The sequence below is a fragment of the Somniosus microcephalus genome, chromosome 14, assembly GCF_052327205.1.
Source record: "Somniosus microcephalus isolate GS21.2 chromosome 14, FLI_Smic_1.0, whole genome shotgun sequence".
Classification (NCBI taxonomy): Eukaryota; Metazoa; Chordata; class Chondrichthyes; order Squaliformes; family Somniosidae; genus Somniosus; species Somniosus microcephalus.
In genome coordinates this window covers 97415327-97439954 of record NC_141000.1, presented here as the reverse complement: position 1 = coordinate 97439954, position 24628 = coordinate 97415327, and the positions used below count along the sequence as shown (strand labels likewise).

The window sequence follows — 24628 nt, the reverse complement described above, 5'->3', positions numbered from 1 at the left end:
CACAAGTATGAATGGGGATCACTTAAAAAATATACAAACACATGAAATAAAAAAAATTTAAATTACATATTTAAAATGCCATTTTATTAAATATTTTAAACAAAAATTTAATTTAGAAAAAAGTATGGGGGAGAAATTCGGTTGGCAGCACTTCCAATTAGCGCCTAAAGAGGCCGAGAAGTGGGGCGTTAGCCAATTTTCAGCCGGGCGCAGTGAACCCAGCGCCTCCTCCCATATTGAGTGGGCATTTTGCGCCGGCGCTAAACCTTAGCGCCCGCTCGCGGGCGCAGGCAGATCATGACATCATTTCAGTGTGCAACGCCTTTTGGGCACCCCGGACCGGAAATTCAGTGTTGCGCCCCTCCGTTCCGCCTGGCGCTAATAAGGACTGCTTACCTGGAACGTTCCCCAGTCGCTTTCGGGCTAGGGGGGGCGCTCTTTAAAAGGGACTGCACTGGTATAAAAGCGGCAGCCATTTTGGGAGCACAACTTCCTCGAGACTTTCACAGAGTTGCTGAGCTGCACTCAGAGCCATTGCACCAGTGAGCCAGTGCTGGCCAGAGGAACTTCAGCCTTCTGACCATCACCTTGCAGCTGGTGAGCATTTACAACGTTTACAATTTCTTGTGCGCTATTACTATGGGGGCTGCATTGGAGGGGAACGTCCTGCTGCTGAACCATCTGGAAAGGGCACGGAGACGCAGGGAGAGAGGGGCAGGAATGGCCAGACGGAGGAGGGCCAACAGACGTCGCCACACCAGACCTTACGCTGCCAGGGTTTTCCGACAGCAGTTCTGTTACTTGAACATGTCAGAGGAGCAGTGTCTTAGAAGGCTGCGCTTCAGAAAGGAGGTGGTGACTGAGCTGTGCCACCTGCTTCAGCCAGATCTGCAGCCTCAGATAAGGTGCAGGACCTCTCGGTCGGTGGCTGTCAAGATGACTGTTGCCCTGAATTTCTATGCGAGCAGCTCCTTCCAGGCCGCAACTGGGGACATCGCTAACATATCGCAGTTTGCGGTGCATTGCTGCATCCGTCAAGTAACAGATGCCCTATTTAAAAGGAGGCGGCAGTACATCTCCTTCCCTGTGACACTGGAGAAGCAACGGGAGCGCACAGAGGGCTTCGCAGCAATAGTGGACTTCCCCATGGTGCAGGGCGCCATTGACTGTACGCACGTGGCTTTGCGGGCGCCTGTTTTGAATCCGGAGGAGTTCCGCAACCGCAAGGGGTTCCATTCCTTGAATGTTCAGCTGGTCTGTGACCACCGACAGCTGATCCTCGCAGTCAATGCGCAGTTCCCTGGCAGCAGCCACGACGCCTTCATCCTGCGCCAGACTTCAGTTGCAGACCTATTCGAGGCCTCGGCTCACCCAGGAGGCTGGCTTCTCGGAGACAAGGGCTATCCTCTGTGCCCATGGCTGATGACCCTGCTCCGTTCGCCCAGCACTCCTGCTGAAGAGCGCTTCAATGCGAGCCATCAGGTGATGAGGAACATTGTGGAGCACACAATCAGTGTGCTGAAGCAGCGGTTCCACTGTCTGGACCATTCCGGAGGTGCCTTGCAGTACTCACCAGAGCGACTCTCCCACTTCGTCATAGTCTGTTGCATGCTGCATAACCTCGCCATCCTACGCACACAGCCAATGCCACCAGCCATTGAAGCACCAGCGGAGGAGGAGGAGGACCAAGACGGGAAGGAGGTACAAACTGGAAGGGCCGTCCGTCAGAGGCTGATAACAAGCCGCTTCTAGGCCCCTCTGACGGAATGCTTGGTGCCATTCGATGAGGAGGAATGGAACCGTCCGGATAACCCACAGCCTATGAAGGGCAGTGAATGTAAATATCAGACATGGCCAATGTCAATAAAAAAAAGTTGTTTATTTTGTTAAATGTGCTTCCTTCCAACATGACAAAGCAATGGCAACAGAAAGCAAAACTAACACACTAACACATAAGTGCCTCGCACACCCGGGAGACTATCCAAAACATTACTAACATTCAGACCAGCATCCACGGCCTTGATTTCTACAAATAAGACGTCTCAGCTGCACCTTCTACTCTTTCCCCCTTGATGGTGATCTACTTCTCTTGCGAGGTCGGCCCCTTCCCTCCCTGCAGCTCCTCCGTAATGGGACCCCAGTGGCTGCATCAAGGCTGGGGGAGGCCTGCTGGCTGTCCAAAAGCGCAGATGCCCCTGAGGGACGTCCTGGACGACCTCTGGCCTTGGAGGGCCCGGATGCTGACTGCTCCAACTGTGCATGGGTGGAAGTAGTCTGTCCTGCAGGTGGTGGCAGCTGCAGTGGAGACGTGCCAGCGGTGGCACCAGGAATGCTGACATCCTGAGAGCGGACAGCAGCTCCCTGGTCGAACGACACACTGGCACTCTGACGGGGCAGCGCTGCAGCATGCGCACCAATCGGCTGGTCCACAGATTGAGGCCCTGCTGTGGTGCTGCAAGGGCCCCGGGTAATCCCGCCTGATCCAGCGAGGGTAGCAGCAGTCATTGGTCGCGTGGCCTCAATATGCGTCTGCATGAGACCAGCGAGTGACTGCGTGGCAGCACTCAGCACTTGCGTGGCAGGTGCCAGTGCTTCGGTGAAGCCCTGGACAGTCCTTTCCAGTGCTTCGCTGAAGGCCGGGACAGTCCTTTTCACTGCTTCGGTCAAGCCCTGGACAGTCCTTTCCAGTGCTGCCCCGAAGCCGTGGACAGTCCTTTCCAGCGATGCCCCGAAGTCCTGGACAGTCCTTTCCAGTGCTGCCCCAAAGTCCTGCGCACTCGTTGCCTGTGCTGCCCCAAAGTCCTGCGCACTCCTTGCCTGTGCTGCCCCAAAGTCCTGCGCACTCCTTGCCTGTGCTGCCCCGAAGTCCTGCGCACTCCTTGCCTGTGTTGCCCCGAAGTCTTGGACACTCCTTGCCAGTGTCTCGATGGATTCAGGCATCCTTGCCACTGCAGCCTGAGCCGAGCCTGGGCGCTCATTTCTGCGAGGGAACGCACCTCTTCTGCGCTCTGTGCAGCAGTACTCGCGGCCTGACTCGCCCTCCAGGGAGATGGCCCCCGAGCTTCCCTACCCCCCTTGCATTGCTGCAGCCCGCTGGCTCCTGGAACTGCTTCCTCCTCAGAGCATTCCCCCCTGCTCCCCTCCAGGGAAGTAGTCTCCCCAGTCTGCAGAGGGGCTGGCTCGCCTGAGGGTGGCAGGGATGGTCCAGCTTCCTCCTGCTCATCGCCTCCGGAGTCAGTGACAGTGGCAGCTTGAGGGCCCGGCTCCCGAGCTGGTGATGCAGCATCTGAAAGCAGGGAGTTTGAAGAGTGGCTTTAGCGAAAAGGACAGGGTGGCAGCAAGGGATGCATGAGTGCTGCAATGCTCTGACATGGGTCCAGAGTGAAAAAGCATGTTGGTGGGGGGAAGAAGTGGAAGGAGAGAGTTCAAAAAGGTGATGACCTTACCATCGCTGTGCACAATGGGGTCGGCAGCTCCAGTGGTGACAGGACCAGTCATCCAGCCTCCAACAACCTGGTGGACTCGTTCCTCCAGGTCCATGAGTGTCTGCAGCTGAGGAGGGCCTCCTCCGGTGCGAAGCTGCTCCCTCCGGTTCCTGGCCAGCTTGGCCTGCAGGAGAAAGGACAGGAAGTGATGAAACATGCTGGCCTGAGCTGACATCACATGCCCCCCATGGTAGAATAGCCCTTCCATTATGCATTGAGCTGAATGTGCATGTGTGTTTCCAGAAAGGGCCATGGGTGCTGGCTGACAGATGGCCATTGGGGTTTCGCGCACCCTCTGGCCATAATGTCAGGTGCAGATGGAGGGATGAAGAAGATGGCGAAAAAGGCACTCACCCTAACGACCCGAGTGAGGTCGTTGAACTTCTTCCTGCATTGCACAGGAGTCCTGGCCACCACGCTGGTTGAGGTGGCTCTTTGACAAACTTCCCTCCAAGCCCTGCGGTACTCGCTCTGATAAGGCCTCCTGCCATTGTCGGGGTACAGCACAGCTCGCCGGCGCTCCACTTCCCCAACCAAAGCATCCAATGCCCCATCGGTAAAGCACTCCGCTCTCTGCCTCACCCTCTCCATATGTTCAAAGTTTGGAACGCCACAGAAAGCAAGCGCCGATTTTAAGGCCTACAAGGCGCAGAGTGTGGCTGCTGCTCCTAATTGACCCGCCCCTTTAAGAGCTGGCCGGCGCCAGCATGTCTCAGGGTAATCGATTATTGACAGCACCTGCGCTGCGCCTGGCCGCCGACATATTGAGTAGCGCCACCGGGTTAGCGCCTTAAGACTCTCGTGCAGTGCCTGAATCAACGCCGCAGTCACCTTTAGGGGCGCAGCAACCCAATATCGCTCGAGGTGGTGATAAGTTGCGCCTGGCGAAAAATTTGCACAGCGCCAATTCTAACGCCCCAAACAGGGCTATACCCAATTTCTCCCCCTATATGTTTTAACGGGGCTAAAAATACACTTACCTTATTGGACAGGGTTTTCAAGGTATAAATGAGTGATAACATTTTATTTTTCTATATTTTAAATCTCTTATGCTGGTAAAAGCAGGCCTCACACCTGCTTGTGCCAGGCATAAGAATTTCACAGGCACTCAACGGGCGGAAGTTGGGCAAATAGCGCAACTCTCCACCCGCAGAGGCCCTTCTCCTGGGGATACGGAGGATCTGTCAAGAGGATTCTTGACAGGTCGCAAGTTCCGGGTTTTAGCGCATGCGCTTTGCACCTCGTATGCTCCCGTAGGGATCGCAAAATACGGCCCATTGTAGATTCGAATCTAACTCCAAAGTTGGTTTCAAAAGTACTCGGGATACCATGAATATTCTGCAGATTTTTGTAAACTTACACAAGAGTTGTTTTAACTGCTTTGAGAATGTAGACAATCCCACCTCAATACAAATTCAATGGATGGGGGCAAAGCTCTGAGTGCTTGTGAGTGCATCCGCAGAGCTCCCTCCTGATCCTGTGGATTCGATTCGAAATTAATCCAGTTCTGCCAGGCTGGAATTGATTCTGTAGCTACCAGTCTCCGAGATTTAACTTTGGTATAAATGCAGCCTTTAATTCTGGGTGCAACCATTCATCAGAACTGAATACTTGTGTTCGTCCTTGAGTAATAAAAGCTACTTTAGTTTGCCTAGGAGCTACCGATGAAAATTTGTTGCTTTTAAATCACATCTTTAATCAATACATCTTAACTGTTACCAAGTTAAACAGGAAATCTATGAGCGGCCTAATAAATATTATGACAAGCGCTGTGAGATTTAACAAGCCTGCAGTACAGTATCCCCTTTTCAAAGTTATCTAGCTTCTCAGTTTCATATTTCTAACACCAGGCATCATTTGTATGGACATGGACTGAATGTCTCACTGTTTGTTGCAGAAATCACAGCACTAAAAAATAAGCTGCATAATAAAAACGCCCAAAACTGCTCAAGAAATATTCATATTAACTCAAACTGGAAGCTGCATTTTAACTAGCTTTGAAATAACAGCCTTTTGAAAAAGAAAGGTCTAACTTTGTTGTAGACTGATTCATTGCCATAATTAGTCAACAACTCCATTACCAGGATGGTAGAAGGTGAACTAAATGGACCGTGATCTTTTTTCATCTAGCAATTCCTATGTTCCTAACTTTCAATAAAAATAAAGTGCCAACACTTCAGCATATTGTCTTACTACAGTCCGTTTAAAAGGAAGTTTAAATTTGCAGAATTAGTGTTGGCACTAAATTTATTCACAATACCATGTTGCTTTGTAGATATGTTGCAATATACTAAACACATTGGAATGAGCCTAGTGGGAGTATTCCCGCCTCTGAGTAAGAAGTTGAAGGGTTCGAGCCCCAATCTAGACAGCATCAGCAAACGGAGACCAGAATATGGTCTCTAAATACTGGGTTGACATCCAGCGAGGCACTCGCGTCCGAACAGAGTGACCGCTGTCTCCATTTCCAAGTCAGAAGGATTAGGTTCGGCCCCACTCTGGAGGTCCAGAGCACTTGCTTGGTTCCATTCTTACCTAAATAATCGTAGCCAGAGATTCACCTGCAATGGCTTCTCTTCCTGCTCCTGCACCATTACCTCTGGTGTCTCCCAAGGATCCCCTCTTATTTCTCATCTACAGCCTTCCCGTCGGCGACATCATCTGAAAACACATCATCAGTTTCCACATGTACGCTGATGACATCCAGCTCTACCTCACCACCACCTCTCTCTTCCGCGCCACTGTATCTAAGGCCGGAATGTGTGCAGGCCATGTAATGGGTCGGGAACGCGATGTTCTGCTCAATGAGTTCTTCAGGGCGGCTTTAACTTAATGGCCCCACTTATAGCAGAAATGCGCGTTTCCCTGCCCAATTAAATGGTGCGGGTCTGATGACGTCATTGGTGACTCGTTTCCAGCGCCGATATTTAAAGCAGCCTCACACTCAACTATTTGAAGATTGCTAGAGGAGTGTGGAAGCTGAAATACAAAGGGTTGAGTACTGTTCTAAACTATAAATGATGGACAGTCAAAGGCTGAGGGCTGTACTACGATTTTCTGACACATCCCTGCATACTCTGGTGGAGGCAGGGAGGTCCTGTTCCCTGCAGATAGGTGCAAGGGACCTCCAAAAAGACACCAAAAGAGCCTGGCTGGGTATAGCAGAGGTCACCAGCAGGGATGTGGTCAGTAGGAGCTGAATCCAGTGCAGGAAACTATTCAATGATCTCATGAGGTCAGGAAAGGTGAGTGCAATGCCACACTCACCTTCATCCTGAAATGCCTGTCGCCATATCCCCATCACTCTGCCTTCCCAAGCCTACTCCTGCACATCATTCCTCACACCAACCTACTTTGCACATCTATGTACACACTCACATCCCCATCTGACTAACCACCCCTCACACTCACCCTCATCCTAATGCAATCATAACAAGTAACACCACAGAAGGAGGCCATTTGGCAATATTATGCCACTCCCTCATAGTCACCCTCCTTAGATTTAACCCATCCATTCCTTACACTCATTCCATCACTCTCACTCCAACTTCTCTTCTTTCTCTCCTTGCAGGAGAAAAGAGCCCAGAACATACGAGAGAGGCAGAGAACCAGAGATGGACCTCCAGTATTCACCCAACTAACACCAGCAGAGGTGGGGGCCCTGGAGATATCGGGAGTTGCAGTGCTGCTGGTTGTGGGATATGGAGAGAGGGGGACATCCTAGCAACCTGGTGACAGAATTACATCTCATACAGCCACATGTCATACAGCAGTCACTCATATGGTGACTGATGTCAACAGCCAGTGAAATGCCATCATGTGCATAATGGTAACGTTACCCATTCTTATTATAACACTTCTAATTCATTTCTTTACTCTCCCACAGGTTCATCAAGTGTCCCCCGCCACCATCCAGCCAGAGGAGGAAGACGACTCCTCAGAGGAAGCTCCAGCCTCCGAGGATGCACCATCGGCATGTAAAGGAAATAGTCATGTTCCAAGAGATACACCATCCTATGAACAGATTTCTGATATTATTAATACATGACATACTGGGTTTAAAAGCCTGAAAAGCCTCAATGACACAGGCTGCAAACAGAACACAGGCTTTTGAGATAAGATCAGTTGTTAACACAAGTTGTAAACACCACACAAGCTTTTGAAATGGGAATTGATTGTTAATACTAAGACAATGGCCCTATTGAAACAGCAAGTTGTAGCTTCCAGAATGGCTGCAGTTTGGAACCAACACAATAGCAATGCCCAAGTAAAGTATTAAAAACTTACACTTTGAACAGAAACACAGAATATTAAAAAACCATGTGCCTTTGATAAAAGTAACATCAAATGAAAGACAGGAAACATAAGTCAGTAATATAACCAACTAAGGTGGCTAGGAAAACAAACACCCTAATTGAAGTGTTTTTGATTTACATGTTGTAAAAGATACCTACAGAACACTTTGAAAATATGACTTCAATAGATGCACCAAGCAATCACATTGTGTTTGTGTTGAACTTGGAACACATAGGAGTCACGACGTCTGATAATAACCAGTTAAGGTGATATTAAGAATTGAATGGAAGACCTTCGATAAGAATGACATCAAAGAGATACATCTGTTGTAGCCATTTTATGATAAGTTTTTGAAACACCTATACAGTAGACAGGATTCTGAGAGTTGGCAGCTGAAATGACAGTAAGAATAGAAAAGAATTCAACAAAGAATGACTAGAGATAATTAGCTTACATCAGCAGAAAACTTCAAAGAATAAACCACTAAAAAAGGTATAAAAATAGAGCTTTTCAGATGGAAAGTCAGAAGTCGCTGGAAAGGGCAAGCGTTTCTCAACTTCAGAGGCAGTCTCTGTAAGTTTTTAATTCTTTGAGTCTTGGGGATCAAGAGGTACTCTTATTTGATTTTGGTGGATATTCTGGACTTAGAAATAATAAGAAATGTAAAAATGTACGAAGTTAAGATTTGAGAATAAGGAATGTAAGCTATTTGTATTTTGAACTGTTAAAGTCGCGATTGAATCACAAGCTGTTAACTGAATGTCGGTTCTTTAATAAATTTATATATTTTTAGAATCGTCTCAATTAGTATTTCTGTATCAAACTCACAAACTCAATTTCTGTATACTCTTTTGTGAGGAGTTGCAGAATTCTGGGGGGTTTTCCAGACCCTCATAATATCCGGAAGGTTACAGTCTAGTTAAACTTATTAAAAGTGCTATCTGGAGGATGGTAACATCTTCAGTCATTCCATTCCTTTAGAGAGAGATAGCCTGGACCTTTAGACCCAATTAAGCATCTTATAGAATTCGGCTATCTCTAACTTTAGTTGAAGGTGAACGTCTGGGGAATATGCCTGATCTGGGGTAGCCCGAAAAGGACTAGGACTAGTAATTATCCCTTCAAGCAGACCCAAACGTACCCAGCACCAGCACAGATACGCACACCTCGGTGGGTCCGGTGCGTCATAGAGTTGTTACCTGGTGTCTCACACTTCACGAGTGAGCAAGAGCAGATGGTGTTGACAGGGACAGCAGTGGAGACTCCGCGCCGGAGGGCGCAGGACGCTCCATGCTGAGCATGCAGATGCTGAGCCTCGGGGGCCATCGAGAAAGAGGGTGATCTTGTAAGGGCAGCAACAATCGCATGAGGCTCTGGCAGCTTTTGCAGCCATGATGTCTGCAAATGTGCAGAAAATGGAGGAGTCCATCTCCAACATGAGCACCACCATGTCGCAGGTGATGGCGACAATGTGCTGTTCCATGGAAAGGATAGCCATCTGCATTCAGCAGCAAATGTGCCACTCACAGGAGCACACGCTAGCTGTGGGCAACAGATGGCAGATGTTCATAGAGCTCCTCTCTAGGAGGGATATGAACGTAGACTTGGGCATTCCTCGCCCCACTGCTGTGCAGCAAGGTGCTCTCTAGTTCCTTGCTAGCAGGGAAGTGCAGGTGGCCCATGAGAGGGATGATGGTGAGAGGGGACAGGGAAGTGGGAGCTCTTCTCAAAGCACTGACACTTCCCACCCATTGCCTTCCCCTTAGTCAGAGCCCCAGATGCTTCCTTGGATCTCGATGGCCGAGTCTGCCCCTGCACAGTTGCAGGAGGAGCAGACTTGGGCGGGGCCATCACAGGCTCCAAAACCCAGAGGACATCCGCCAAAAGTGTCTAACGAGACGTAGCAGGGAAGTGAGCAGCCTGCCTCTACCACTGCTGGAGCCACAGGGGTTGCACCTCGGAGAAGCACTCGGAAAAGAAAAAATGCACAAAAGTAGATGCACATGGGTGTATGAAAAAATGTTAGTATACTTCTTTGCACCACTTTCCGGTCTTGTCCATTTTTGCCTGCTACCTTGGAAGTGGCTTTGTCACTTGGAGTGAATGGGGAGACATTACTTACCCTCAAGCACTGGGGGTTTGGGTGAGAGGAATGGCTTGGTCATTGTAGGGATGCTTTATGGTGTCGTTGGGGTGGGGGGAAACTTAGTACAGCATGTGGCAGCCACGTGGCTGCGTTGGAGCAAGTTAAGTTAATCTGGCCATGATGAGGCCATCCCGGGCAGCAATGTGTGCCACTACTGGTGCCATCTCCACCTCAGGTACTTCCTCCTCCTCCTCATCTTCCGCCTGCTCCTCCTCCGAAGAAGCTGTGCGCTCTGTGCCTTGCTCCTCATGCAGCTCCAATCCTCGCTGCTGCGTTATGTTGTGCAGCGCGCAGCAAATGATGATGATTCTGAAAACCCTGGCTGGTGCATACTGAAGGGCTCCTCCAGATCTGTCAAGGCATCTGAAGTGTATCTTCAGCATGCCTATTGCTTGTTCTTTGACACATCTGGTGGACATGTGGCTCTCATAACTCTCCTCGGCCTCAGTACTTGGCGTCCTCAAGAGTGTCATAAGCCAGCTCTTCAGTGGATAGCCCTTTCTCCAAGCAGCCAGCCGGTAAGTCTGTTTGGAGGTGCGAAGAGCTGAGGAAGGGTGGACTGGCACAGCACGAAAGAGTCAACTGCCAGGGAATGTGGCGCACACATGCATGATCATCTTTTTATGGTTGCAGACGAGCTGCACATTGATGGATTGTAGCCTTTGTGATTCACAAACACTCCTGGGTAAAGATGGGGTGCCTTCATGGCCACATGTGTGCAGTCGATGACGTCCTGCACCTGTGAGAAGTCAGCCAGAGCCACAAAGGCGAGCACCCACTCAGTAACACTGGCTTCATCAGTGGCAAAGTTGATATAATTGGCTGACTTGTGAGACAGGGCATCGGTGTCCTGTGTGATGCATCTGTGAGTGGCCGACTGCGAGGTCCCGCAAAAGTCTGCTGCAGATCCCTGGAAGGAACTGGAGGCGAAGAAGTTAGAACATAAGAAATAGGAGCAGGAGTAGGCCATTTGGCCCCTCGAGCCTGCTCTGCCATTCAATAAGATCATGGCTGATCTGATCTTGCCCTCAACTCCACTTTTCCGCCCGCTCCCCATAACCCTTGACGCCCCTGTAGCTCAAATATCTGTCTATCTCCACCTTGAATATATTCAATGACTCCGCCTCCACAGCTCTCTGGGGTAGAGAATTCCAAAGATTCATAACCCTCAGAGAAGAAATTCCTCCTCATCTCCATTTTAAATGGGCAACCCCTTATTCTGAAACTATTCCCCCTAGTTCTAGATTCCTCCACGAGGGGAAACATCCTCTCTGCATCTACCCTGTCAAGCCCCCTCAGAATCTTATATGTTTCAGTAAGATCACCTCTCATTCTTCTAAACTCCAATGAGTATAGGCCCAACCTGCTCAACCTTTCCTCATAAGACAACCCCTTCATCTCAGGAATCAACCTAGTAAAGCTTCTCTGAACTGCCTCCAATGCAAGTATATCCCTCCTTAAATAAGGAGACCAAAACTGCACGCAGTACTCCAGATGTGGTCTCACCAGCACCCTGGACAGTTGTAGCAAGACTTCCCTACTTTTATACTCCATCCCCCTTGTAATAAGGGCCAACATTTCATTTGCCTTCCTAATTACTTGCTGTACCTGCATGCTAACTTTTTGTATTTCATGTACGAGGACCCCCAAATCCCTCTGTAACGCAGCATATTGTAGTCTCTCTCCATTTAAATAATAATTTGCTTTCTTATTCTTCCTACCAAAGTGGATAACCTCACATTTTCCCACATTATACTCCATCTGCCAAATTTTTGCCCATTCACTTATCCCTTTGCAGACTCTTTGGGCTCGATTTTGCCAGGCACGAGGAGGGGGGATTGGAGGCGTGAGGTGTTAAAATCGCAAAAACTGGCGGGCGGGCCCGATCCCGCTTCCATCCCGCCTCCGAGCAATTTTCCCACATGCAAGTTTTCTGACCCTGTCTCCATCCTGCCTCCAAGAGGCGGGATAGGCCCTTAAGGCCCTTAACAACCAGTTAAGTGCCTCCATAATCCCATTTTGAGAGGCCTTTCTGATTTTAACAGTTTTCCCACGTGCTGCACGCCTCCTCTGAAACACGCCAGTGAAACCTGGCGGCAGCACAAGTGGATTGCTTACTAACAGCTGCAGCTCCACCATTAAAAAGGAGTTTTCACCAATCATTTGCAGGTGGCAGAACTTTGTTGTCTCAGGTCTGGGGGAACTTTTAACAGGCCTACTCATTGTTGTGGAAGTTTGGAGCCTGACACCCATCTCCAGTGTGACCTCCTGGGAAACCCCTCTCCCCACCTTGAATGAGCACTTCCTCAACTGAGGTATATGCCAGAAGAATGGGAACCATTTATTTCCTTTCCTCCTGGACATCAGATTCGGACGAAGACCAGCCATGGCAGCAGCAGAACCCTGAACAACAGCAGCACCAACTGCAGGAGCAACAGCAGGAGCTCCAAGCTGCTGTTCACCCACCTGAACCTTCACAGGCCAGAAGGCGCGAGCGCATGGAAGCCCGTCGGTGCAGGAGATACCCCCCAAACAGGGCCTACAGACAGAGGATGAGCTACCTCAACATGACTGAGCAGCAGTGCCAAAGGAGGCTAGACTTTCGCGAGAGGTAGCGGGTGACATCTGTGCAATGCTGCAGCAGACCTGGAGCCTAGAGGTGCAGGTGGACACCTCTTATTAGTGGCCGTCAAAGTCACCACTGCACTCAACTTTCTTGCTTCAGGCTCATTCCAGGGATCAGCAGCAGACATCAGTGGCGTCTCCCAGGCGGCACAGACACTTGCATCACGCAGGTAACCGATGCCCTCTTCGCCATCGCGCACAATCACATCCATTTCTCCAAGGATCAAGCCAATGTAACTACACGTTCAGTTGGGTTTGACAATCTGGCAGGCTTTCCAAGGGTGCAGGGCATCGCTGACTGCACATGTGGCCCTTAAGTCACTCCATCACAATCCAAGTATTTTTGTCAACCGCAAGGGCTTCCACTCCCTCAATGTACAGCTGGTGTGTGACCACAAGAAGGAAATTTTGCATGTTTGTGCCACGTACCCTGGCAGTTGCCATGACTCCTTCGTCCTGTGCCAGTCTAGTGTGCCTCCGCTCTTCAGTCCGCCAGACCAACTTAACGGATGGCTACTTGGAGACAAGGGCTATCCCCTGAAGACGTGGCTAATGACGCCGTTGAGGAGCCCATCCAATGAAGCTGAGGAGCGCTACAACTCCAACAACATTTCCACCAGATCCATAATCGAGCAAACCATCGGCTTGCTGAAGATGCGCTTCAGATGCCTGGATAGATCAGATGGAGCCCTGCAGTACTCAGCAGCCAGGGTCTCCAGAATCGTCGTGGTTTGCTGTGCACTTCAGCGTCATGGCTTGCAGATTCCTGACGACCAAGTAGCTCATCACATAGCCTCTTCAGATAAGGAGGAGGAGGAGGAGGAGAGCGACAACGACCAGCTTGCAGAAGCGCAACCGGCGCCAGCAGCTTGCGAGCATATTGCTGGCCGGGATGCAAGGCACGCACTCATCTTGGCCGGATTTGCTTAGCCTAGCCAATCAAGCACTTTTGCCTCGCAGCTTCTTATCAGAGCATCGACAATGGAGAAGAACCTGCAGTTCCTACCACTCTGACCGCCATACTGACAATTGCAAGTCATCCTAAGCCCTCAATGTGGAAGCCCCATTAGCGATATGACGCATGCCACAACTGCAACAGTTGACATCAGAATTTTTAATGACAATAGCCAACTGATGGCTTTTCAACATTAAACAGAACATTTCACCCAAGTGACTACCCTTGTGACTACTTGTGCATTACCTTCCTCTTACACGTGCTCCTATGTGGTGCTTCCCCTGTGGCTTCAGCAGATGTGGAGGCCCCTTGCTCACTTTCTTGCTGCTCCTGTCTTGACACCTTTGGCGGGCGTGCTCTGGGGTTGCGAACCTGTGAGGGCTCGGCAACAGTCTGCTGCTCCTGCGGCTGTGCAGGGGTTGAGACGCCGATCTCAGTTGGATGGGGACTCTGGTGGGGCTCTGACCGAGGGCTCTGCAGTGGCATGGTCGTGTGAGCGCTTAGAGAGGAGCCCCCACTTCCTTGCTGTATGCCACCAACATCCCTCTCATGGGTCAGCCCACTTCAGAGCTAGCAAGTGGCTTGACAGCACCTTGCTGCAATTCAGGGGAGCCATGAGGACCCGTTTCTGTACTGGAAGTCCTACTCCCGAGGACTTGCCTGAAGGTCTGGTTTGTTTGCTCAAGAGCTGACCATCGCTACTCAAGAGATGTCAGTCTATTCTGAACAAATACCATGTTTTCGATACCCAGGCGACTAAGCTCCTCCATGGACGTAGCCCTCCTCTCCTCTACGGTAGCCAGCCTTACCATGGAGGTAGCCATCATTTCCACGGAGGTTGCCATCCTTTCCGTGGTGATGCGTTCATGCGCCAATGCCTCCACAAAGGCTCTGCTCATGTTATCGATGGACTCCTCCATTCGCTCCTCACTCGCAGCGACCCTGGAGACAAAACCTGCTAGAGACTCCTGCACGTCTTCCTGGAGTTCCAGCACCGCTCTTCTTCTGGATGGACCCAGAGGCAGAGGGTCGACATGCAGCTCAGCCGAGCTGGCAGAGTCCTGCACCCTCCGACTAGGACTCTCCACTGCTGTCCCTAACTCCACCATCTGCTGATGCTCACTTGTGAGCTGTGATACACCATGTGACAACACTGCATTATCTCACAAAGGTACCACCGAGGTGTGAGTGTCTGCGCTGGTGCTGGTGCATTGAAATCTGCTGACGCTGCGCCCTCAGAGGCTGCAGCTTCCTCTGAGGAGTCTGGAGGCTCAGGCTGTTCCTCCTGGATAGTGGGGACGGGGGCTTTCGATGGTCCTGTGGGGGAGTAAAGGAAAGAGTCAGAGATGTGAGGCCAAGGTTACATGCACATTGAATATTGCAGATGATTAAAAGTCAATCAGTTAGAGCATCAGAATCATTATCAGTGACTCATGCAATGTCAATGAGAGAGATGATAAACTATTCTGTCACCAGCTTCCTCTGATGCACCCGTCTGTCTGTCCCCCACTTGCAAATCCTCCTCCACTCTCACGATCTCCAGGGCCACCTCCTCCCAGGGGGTGAGCTGGGCTACTGAGGGTGGCCCTCCTCCTGTCCTCGCTCTTTCCCTCTTATTGTGAGCTCTCTTTTCCTGCAATGAGGGAGACAAGTGGAGTTTGAATGAGAATGAAGGAGTGAGTGTAGAGAATCCATAGCATAGATGCTTAGAAGGAGACAAAGATGAAGTGAGGTGGAAAAACCAAGGGCCGTCCCTGTGTGTTGTAAGTTGTTTTCATAGCATCACAGCGATAGGGAGTGTGAGGGTTGCATAGTCGAATAGTTAGGTGAATCTGACCATAGAGAGAGAGGGAATGGGTAAGGGTGCAGGGATGTCAGTGTCAAGTGGGATGTGGAGGAAGAGGTTGTCAAAGCTGAGTGCTGGTGAGGAGAGGCAATAGGGATCAGATTGAGGGTGATGGGAAAGTCATACTCACTTTTCCAGTGCGCAGAAGGTCATGAAACCTCTTTCTGCACTGCAGCCAGGTTCTGCGGCACATAGACAAAGAGTTGATCTCCTGGGCCACTTGCATCCACATAGCTTTTGTCTGCTGGGGAGGCTTCTTCCTCCCTGCGGAAGGGAAGAGCACCTCCTTATTTCCTCTTGCTCCCTCCACCAGAGCTTGCAGGGCAGCGTCATCAAACCTTGGTGCAGACTTTGGCCTACTGCTGGACATATTGGCTGGAGGAATCTATCACAGCAAAGGGTATAAGGTTTGCAGTCTGCAGAAGAAGCAAGGCTGCTTGCAGGCCTTAAATCCAGCAGCACTGATGACTTCATCGGAGGCGACTTTCAGGATGGAAAGACTAAGTGGGCCAGGGATTCCCACACGCTGGAAATCAATTGCCCAATTAGGGGAAAATCGCATATTTTTCCCACATCAAATTGGAGTCGGGTGGCTAACACGAAAAGTGGCTGACACGCCCCCAGCCCGCACCAATGGCAAAATCGAGACCTTTGTGTCCTCCTCACAACGTGCTTTCTCACCTATCTCTGTATCATCAGCAAATTTGGCTACAGTACACTCAGCCCCTTCATCCAAGTCATTAATATAGATTGTAAATAGTTGAGGCTCCAGCACTGATCCCTGTGGCACCCCACTAGTTACAGTTTGCCAACTGGAAAATGACCCATTTATCCCGACTCTCTGTTTTCTGTTAGTTAGCCAATCCTCTATCCATGCTAATATATTACCCCCAACACCGTTAACTCTTATCGTGTGCAGTAACCTTTTATGCGGCACCTTATCGAATGTCTTCTGGAAATCCAAATACACTACATCTACTGGTTCCCCTTTATCCACTCTGCTCGTTACATCCTCAAAGAACTCTACGAAATTTGTCAAACACGATTTCCCTTTCATTAAACCATGTTGACTCTGCTTGATTGTATTATGATTTTCTAAATGTCCTGCTATTACTTCCTTAATAATGGATTCCAGCATTTTCCCAATGACAGATGTTAGGCTAACTGACTTATAGTTTCCTGCTTTCTATCTCCCTTTCTTGAATAGGGGAGTTACATTTGCGGTTTTCCAATTGTCTGGGACCTCTCCAGAATCCAGGAAATGTTGGTAGATTACAACCAACGCATCCACTATCTCTGCAGCCACTTCTTTGAAGACCCTAGGATGCAGGCCATCAAGTTCAGGGTACTTGTCAGCCTCAACAGAGCCGGGACCAATTTTCTCGTGGAGAGGTTTGCTAGTGCTGTTGGAGAGTGTTTAAACTAGCTTGGCAGGGGGATGGGCACCAGCATATAGAAGTAGAAATGAGGAATAAGGTCCATAGAAGAGTGAGTGTGTTGGATAGTACTAGAGAAGAAAGTAGTACTAGAGGCGGATGTAGTACCATATTAGATAGGAGCAGACCAAGAAAGACTACGAAAAACTCAGAAATGGGTTTAGAATGCATGTACGTAAATGCACAAAGTGTGGTGAATAAGGTTGGTGAGCTACAAGCACAATTAGCTGTGTGGCAATATGATGTTGTGGCAATCATGGAAATGTGGCTTAAAAACAGTGAGGACTGAACACTTAATATTCAAGGATACAAGGTGTCCAGAAAAGATAGGGAAGGAAAAAAGGGAGGTGGGCTGGCAGTGTTGATTAAGGAAGACATTGTAATGTTGGAAAGGGAGGATGTTTTTGAGGGGAGCTGAGGAGCAAAATGGGTAAGATCACTCTGTTGGGGGTATTCTATAGACCTCCAAATAGTGAGAGGGAGGTAGAGGAGCAAATCTGCAGGGAAATTGCAGAGATATGCAAGAGCTATAGAGTGGTGATATTGGGGGACTTTAATTACCCAAATATCAATTGGGATAATGCTAGGGTAAAGGGAATCGAGGGGGAGGAATTTCTGAAATGTGTTCAGGAGAATTTCCTTGACCAGTATGTTCTTGGACCAACTAGGAAGGAGGCATTGCTGGATCTGGTGCTCGGGAATGAGGAGGGCCAGGTCGACCAAGTGTCTGTGGGAGAACACTTGGGTACGAGTGATCATCGTATGATAAGATTTAGATTAGCAATGGAGAGGAGCAAGGAACAATCTAGAGTGGAACTTCTAAACGGGAATAGGGCTAACTTCAATGGGATGCGAAAGGATCTAGCCAGGTTAAAATGGAACCAAAGATTGACAGGAAAAACTGTAATGGAACAATGGTTGATCTTTAAGGAGGAGATGTTCCAAGTACAGGCTAGGTACATTCCAACAAGAGGGAAGGGTAATGGAACTAAAGCAAGGGCTTCTTGGATGACGAGGGAGATAGAGAAGATGATGAAACAAAAGAAGAGGGTGTGTGATGCATGTCAGGTGAATTCTTCAAGGGAGAACCAGACCAAATACAATAAGTTGAGAGGGGATGCGAAGATGAAAATAAGATTGGCAAAGAGAGAATATGAGAGTAGAATGGCGGTTAAGATAAAATGGAACCCAAAAATTTTCTACCGGCATGTAAACAGTAAGCAGGTAGTAAGAGGCAGGATGGGGCCTATTAGGAACAAAGAAGGTCATTTATGCTTAGAGGCACAGGGCAAGGCTAGAATACTCAATGAATACTTTGTATCAGTGTTTACTAAGGAGGCGGATGCTGACAAAATATCGGTAGAAGTGGAAAAGGGAGAAGCAATGGCAGGGGTGAAAATTGATAGACAGGATGTACTAGAAAGGCTGGGTATGCTTAGAGTAGATAAGTCGCCTGGTCCAGATGGCTTGCATCCCAGGTTGCTAAGGGAATTGGGGGAGGAGATAGCGGAAGGGCTTGCCATAATTTTCCAATCTTCCCTAGATGTGGGGGTGGTGCCTGAGGATTGGAAAGTGGTAAATGTGACACCATTGTTCAAGAAAGGGTGTAAGGACAATCCTAGTAACTACAAGCTGGTCAGTTTATCAGTGGTGGGTAAAGTTTTAGAAACAATAATCAAGGAAAAGTTAACGGGCACTTGGAGAGGTTTAAGCTAATTAAGGAGAGCCAACATGGATTTGTAAAAGGCAGATCATGTTTGACTAATCTAATTGAATTTTTTGATGAAGTAACAGGGAGGATTGATGAAGGGAATGCAATGGATGTTGTCTACATGAATTTTCAGAAGGCATTTGACAAAGTACCACACAGAAGGTTGGTTAACAAAATTGAGGCTCATGGAATAGATGGGTCAGTGGCAGCTTGGATAAGGAATTGGTTTAAGGACAGAAAACAGCGAGTTGTGGTAAATGGCTGTTTTTCAGACTGGAGAATGGTAGACAGTGGTGTTCCCCAAGGGTCAGTGCTGGGGCCACTGCTTTTTTTGATATATATAAATGACCTGGATATTGGAATAGAGAGTAAAATTTCTAAATTTGTCGATGACACCAAACTTGGGGGTGTGGCAAACAATGAGGATGATACCAATCGACTGCATCAGGACATAGGAAGGCTAGTAGAATGGGCAGACAAGTGGCAGATGGAATTTAATACAGAGAAGTGTGATGTGATGCATTTTGGCAGAAGGAACAAGATGAGGCAATATACACTTAATGGCACAGTTTTAAAGAGTGTGCAGGGACAGAGGAACCTGGGAGTTAATGTGCATAGGTCCCTGAAGGTGGCAGGACATATTGAGAGAGTGGTTAGCAAAGCATATGGGATCTTGGGTTTCATAAATAGAGGTATTGAGTAGAAAAATAGATAAGTTATGCTGAACCTTTGTAAAGTACTGGTTAGACTATAACTGGAGTATTGCATCCAGTTCTTGTCACCACACTTTAGGAAGGATATGAAGGCCCTTGAGAGAGTGCAGAGGAGATTTACCAGAATGGTTCCAGGGATGGGGGATCTTAGCTACAAGGACAGGTTGGAGAAGCTGGATTTGTTTTCACTGGAGCAAAGGAGGTCGAGAGGTGATTTGATAGAGGTGTACAAGATTATGATGGGTTTGGATAGGCTAGACGGGGAATGGCTGTCCCCACTAGTTGATGGTACAAGGACTAGGGGACAATGATTTAAGATTTTGGGCAAGAGATACAGGCCTAGAAATTGAGTGGGCTTAGCGCCCAATTAGTGGCGCTAGAGGGCCTTGCGCCGGACTTATAGCCGTTTTGCAAATTGACTTGGGCCTTACCATCAGCGTTAGCCGGTAGCGCTGCGCCGGCACCGATGACGTCATCGGTGTGCGCAGCGTCCCGGTTGCCGTGGTAACCCGGCCCCAAGCCCAAATTCAGTTGCGCCCGCCTCGCCCGTGGCAGGCGCAACTAACGAATGTGAAAAGTGTTCTTACACGCCTTTGCGCCGGCGCATAAAGGTGGAGCGGCGGCCGGCCGCATTCCCGGCGGCCGCCTGCCCGCACCTCCCTTCCCGGACTCCTGCATCACCCCCCCCGCGGCCCTGATGGGTGTGTGCTGCGAGCCCGGCACTTCCCCGAGGTGCCGGGCTCAGATGTCGGGGGAATCCGCCGGACAGTTGTCGGCTGCAGGCAGCTCCTCCTTAACAGAAGGAGGAGGCCTGCAGTTCCCCAGCCTGCCGCACTGCATCGGGTGCCGCAGTGGGGGATTAGCGCCGGGAAACCCAATTCAACGCCCGTTTTCAGGCGCTAAAACCCTCCTTTAGCGCCCGCCGCCCTCTGGGGCCGGCGCAACCGAATTTTCGTCGGGCGCTGCCGCATTAACGCTGGCGCAAAATTTCTGGCGCTACAGCCCTGGCGAGCCCACAACCCAATTTCTAGGCCACAGAGTGGGTGTGAGGGAAAACTTTTTTACGCGCGAGTGGTGAGGACCTGGAACTCGTTGCCGATGGAAGTGGTGGAAGCGAAGACACTCAATGTTTTCAAGGGGAGACTGTATAGGCACTTTAGGGAAATAAAGTTGTAGGGCTATGGTGATAGAGCGGGGGATTGGGACTGACTGGATTGCACTACGGAGAGCCGGCACGGACTCGATGTGAGGAATGGCCTCCTTCTGTGCTGTTATAACTCTATGGCCTAAAAATTTGGTTGCTTTGCGCCTCTCATTAGCGCCCTAACGGGGTGCAAAGCAATTAACGCCCGGGCGTGGCGCTGCCAACGCCTCTCACGAAATTCAGCGGGTGGTTAGCGGTGGCGGTAACCGTTAGCACTCCGCGGTGCTGCGCCGCCGGCGATGACGTCATTGCTGTGTGCAGTGTCCAGCTCGTGCCCCGGCCGCGATCTTTGGTAGCGCCCCCGACTTACCGTCGGATGGGCGCTAATTAAAGGTGAGGTGCCAGGCGGCCATTTTTGTTGCTGGCTGGCCACCTGCCCCCGTTGCCGTCTCCAGCCTCCTGACCAGACCCCCCCGCGGAGTGACGGCTGCGCTCCCAGCTAGGCCCCAGTTCGCGCTGCGCAAGGCCCCTCCCCTTTAAGAAGGGGAGGAAGGCCTGCAGTACTGCAGCACATAGCTCCTCGATATTCCCTCGCAGCGCCCCAAGAGGGAGGCGGGGTGCTTCCAGTAGTGCCCCGTTTCCCTCTTGGGGCGCTACCGATGAATTTCGGCTGCGGGGGCGCTAATTTTTCAAGGCGCTAAGAGTAGCGCCCCGGCGAAGTTACCGCCCCAAAGGGGGCGCAACTCAATTTTTCCCCTTATGACTCTAGCCCCATTAGTTTACCTAGTACATTTGCTCTAGTGATAGTGTTTGTTTTAAGTTCCTCCCTCCCTATAGCCCCTTGATTATCAATTATTATTGGGATGCTTTTAGTGTATTCTACTATGAAAACCGATACAAAATATTTGTCGAAGTGTCTGCCATTTCCCTGTTTCCCATTATTAATTCCCCAGTCTCATCTTCTAACGGACCAACGTTTACTTTAGCTACTCTCTTCCTTTTTATATACCTGTAGAAGCTCTTGCTGTCTGTTTTTATATTTTTTGCTAGTTTACTCTCATAAGCTATCTTCTCCCTCTTTATTATTGTTTTAGTCATCCTTTGCTGGTTTCTAAAAATTTCCCAATCCACTGGCCTACCACTAATCTTCTCAAAATCGTATGCCTTTTCTTTCAATTTGATGCCATCCTTAACTTCCTTAGTTAGCCACAGATGGTTCATCCTTCTCATAGTCTTTCTTTCTCACTGGAATAAACCTTTGCTGAGAGTTATGAAATATCTCCTTAAAGGTCTGCCACTGCTTATCTACCATCTTAACCTTTAATCTATTTTCCCCGTCCACTTTAGCCAATTCTGTCTTCATATCTTTGTAATTGCCTTTATTTAAGTTTAGGACATTAGTTTCAGACCCAGGTTTCTCACCTTCAAACTGAATTTGAAATTCTATCGTGCTATGATCACTCTTCCCTAGAGGATTCTTTACAATGAGATCATTAATTAATCCTGTCTCATTACACATTAGCAGATCTAAAATAGCCTGCTCCCTGGTTGGTTCCACAACATATTGTTCTAAGAAACCATCCTGAATACATTCTATGAACTCGTCCTCAAGGCTACCCTTGCCAATTTGATTTGTCCAATCTATATGAAGATTAAAATCACCCATGATTATTGCAGTACCTTTCTTACAAGCCCCATTATTTCTTGATTTATACTCTCTCCTACAGTGTAGCTACTGTTAAGGGGTCTATAGGCTACTCCCACCAGTGACTTCTTTCCCTTATTATTTCTTATCTCCATCCAAACGAATTCTACATCTTGATCTTCTGAGCCAATATCATTTTTCACCACTGCACTGATCTCATCCTTTATTAAGAGAGCTACCCCACCTCGTTTTCCTTTCTGCCTATCCTTCCGAAACATCAAATACCCCTGAATATTCAGTTCCCAGCCTTGGTCACCTTGCAACCATGTCTCTGTAATGGCTATCAGATCATACCCATTTATTTCTATTTGTGCTGTCAATTCATCTATCTTGTTACAAATGCTGCGTGCATTCAGATAAAGAGCCTTTAATTTTGTCTTTTTACCAGCTTTCTCTACTCTGACCCTATTTGCTGGTGCACTCTTAAGTTTGTATACTCTGTCTCTTCCCGTCATACTTTCGCTATCATTACCCCATTGCTACGCTGCACTATTGCCTTCTCCTTTCTCTTTGATTCACTGAATTCCCCTTCACCTGTACCTTTCCCATCCCGCGCCCCCCCCCCCCCCCCACTATTTAGTTTAAAGCTGAGGGCAGTGGTGACTTTGACAGCCACTGGTAAGGAGTGCCCACCAGGACCTCTAGACAGCAGGTCTTGTTCCAGCAAGCTACAAATGTCTGCGATGACCTGGCACAATAGCCTGAGCCTCCTGAAGCACTGCTGCTCAGTCATGTTGAGGAAGCTCATCCGCTGCCTGTATACCCCGTGTTGGGGGTGTCGCTTCTGGCACGCTGCAGCCCTGTGGTGCCCCCCTCTCTCCTGTGGAGCGTCAGGTCGTTGAGGAGAAGGTTGGTGTTGTGGTTGCTGTAGCTGCTGCTGTTGAGGTTGCTGCTGCTGCTGCTGTTGGTGGGGCTCACCTTGGTCCGATTCTGAGGTCCAAGGTCAGACAGTATAAGCGGCACCCATGCTGATGTAGATGGCAGGTAAAGTGTAGATCAGAAGGCCAATCCCTCAATGTTGTGATAGTGAATAGCAATGTGGTGAGAGTGGCTTCCGAGGTTTCAGAAAAGACCTGCAAACTGCTGACACCTAAATCTGTGGACAAAATGGAGTCAGCAAGAGCCTTTCCATGAGGCAAGGTAATGAGGTGTAATGTTGGAGTACTTATGTGCTTTTCCCAGATCTCAATGAATGAACGCGCCAAGGCCACGGAGCTTCCGCCTCCTTCACAGGCGAGGTACCCGAGATGTGTGAATCCTGTGCTCCGGCAGTAAAAGTCAAAAACTGGCATTAAAAACCCTCTTCAGGGTCTCTCAACAAGCAGATAATGACTTGAATGAGGTCTCTTGCCTCTGCCGATCGGGTCCATGTTGCGCCTTCAAAGCTGCCGGAGTTAAATGCGCGAGGTGGCAGGATGACGGTGGGTTCCCGACGCACTCGCCCCAAACCCGAACGCTCGGCAACGGGAAAATTCCGGCCTAAACTGTCAGACTGCTTGTCCGACATTCAGTACTGGATGAGCAGAAATTTCCTCTAACTAAATTTCGGGAAGACTGAAGCCATTGTCTTTGGTCCCCGCCACAAACTCCCTTCCCTAGCCACCAACTCCATCCCTCTCCCTGGCAACTGCTTGAGGCTGAACCAGACTGTTCACAACCTTGGTGTTATACAGGAATCCCACCCCAACCGCGGTTTTGCCATGCGTGGATTTCAAGTACACATGGTTTCCTCTCTGCGACAACTTTTGCCAACCGCGGCAGTGAATTTTACGTATACGCGGTTTTTAATTTAGGATTAAGGTAAATAACATGATTTTATTGCTTTTATATTCTTTTTTATTGTGTTATTTGAACATTTATACAGTATTTGCCAACCGCGGTTTTACTAACCATGGGGGTTTTCAGGGACGTATCCCCCGCGGTTGGGGAGGGATTACTGTATTTGACCCCAAGATGAGCTTCCGACCACATAACAGCGCCATCACTAAGTCTACTTCCACCTCCTGAACATCGCTCAACTCTGTCCCTGCCTCAGCTCATCCGCTGCTGAATCCCTCGTCCATGCCTTTGTTACCTCTAGTCCTGACTATTCCAACGCACTCCTGGCTGGCCTCCCACGTTCTACCCTCTGTAAACTTGAGCTCATCCAAAACTCTGCTGCCCGTGTCCTAACTCGCACCAAGTGCCGTTCACCCATCACCCCTGTGCTCGCTGACCTACATTGGCTCCTGGTTAAGCAACGCCTCGATTTCGAAAGTCTCATTCTTGTTTTCAAATCCATCCATGGTCTCGCCCCTATCTCTGTAATCTCCTCCAGCCCCACAACCCTCAGATATCTGCACTCCTCTAATTCTGGCCATTTGAGCATCCCCAATTTCAATCACTCCACCATTGGTGGCCGTGCCTTCAGCTGCTAAGGCCCTAAGCTCTGGAATTCCCTCCCTAAACCTCTCCGCCTCACTACTTCTCTTTCCTCCTTTAAGACGCTCCTTAAAACATACCTCTTTGACCAAGCTTTTGGTCACCTGCCCTAATTTCTCCTTAGGTGGCTCGGTGTCAAATGTTG

The 24628-nt window shown here is 49.3% G+C and overlaps 1 protein-coding gene across 1 annotated transcript in view; it reads right to left on the bottom strand.

The window, feature by feature from the left end:
* The window catches only part of LOC147107743 (proto-oncogene tyrosine-protein kinase ROS-like), a 281208-nt gene that overhangs the window by 12861 nt on the left and 243719 nt on the right, over positions 1–24628 (bottom strand). The gene's annotated exons all lie outside the window — the stretch shown is intronic.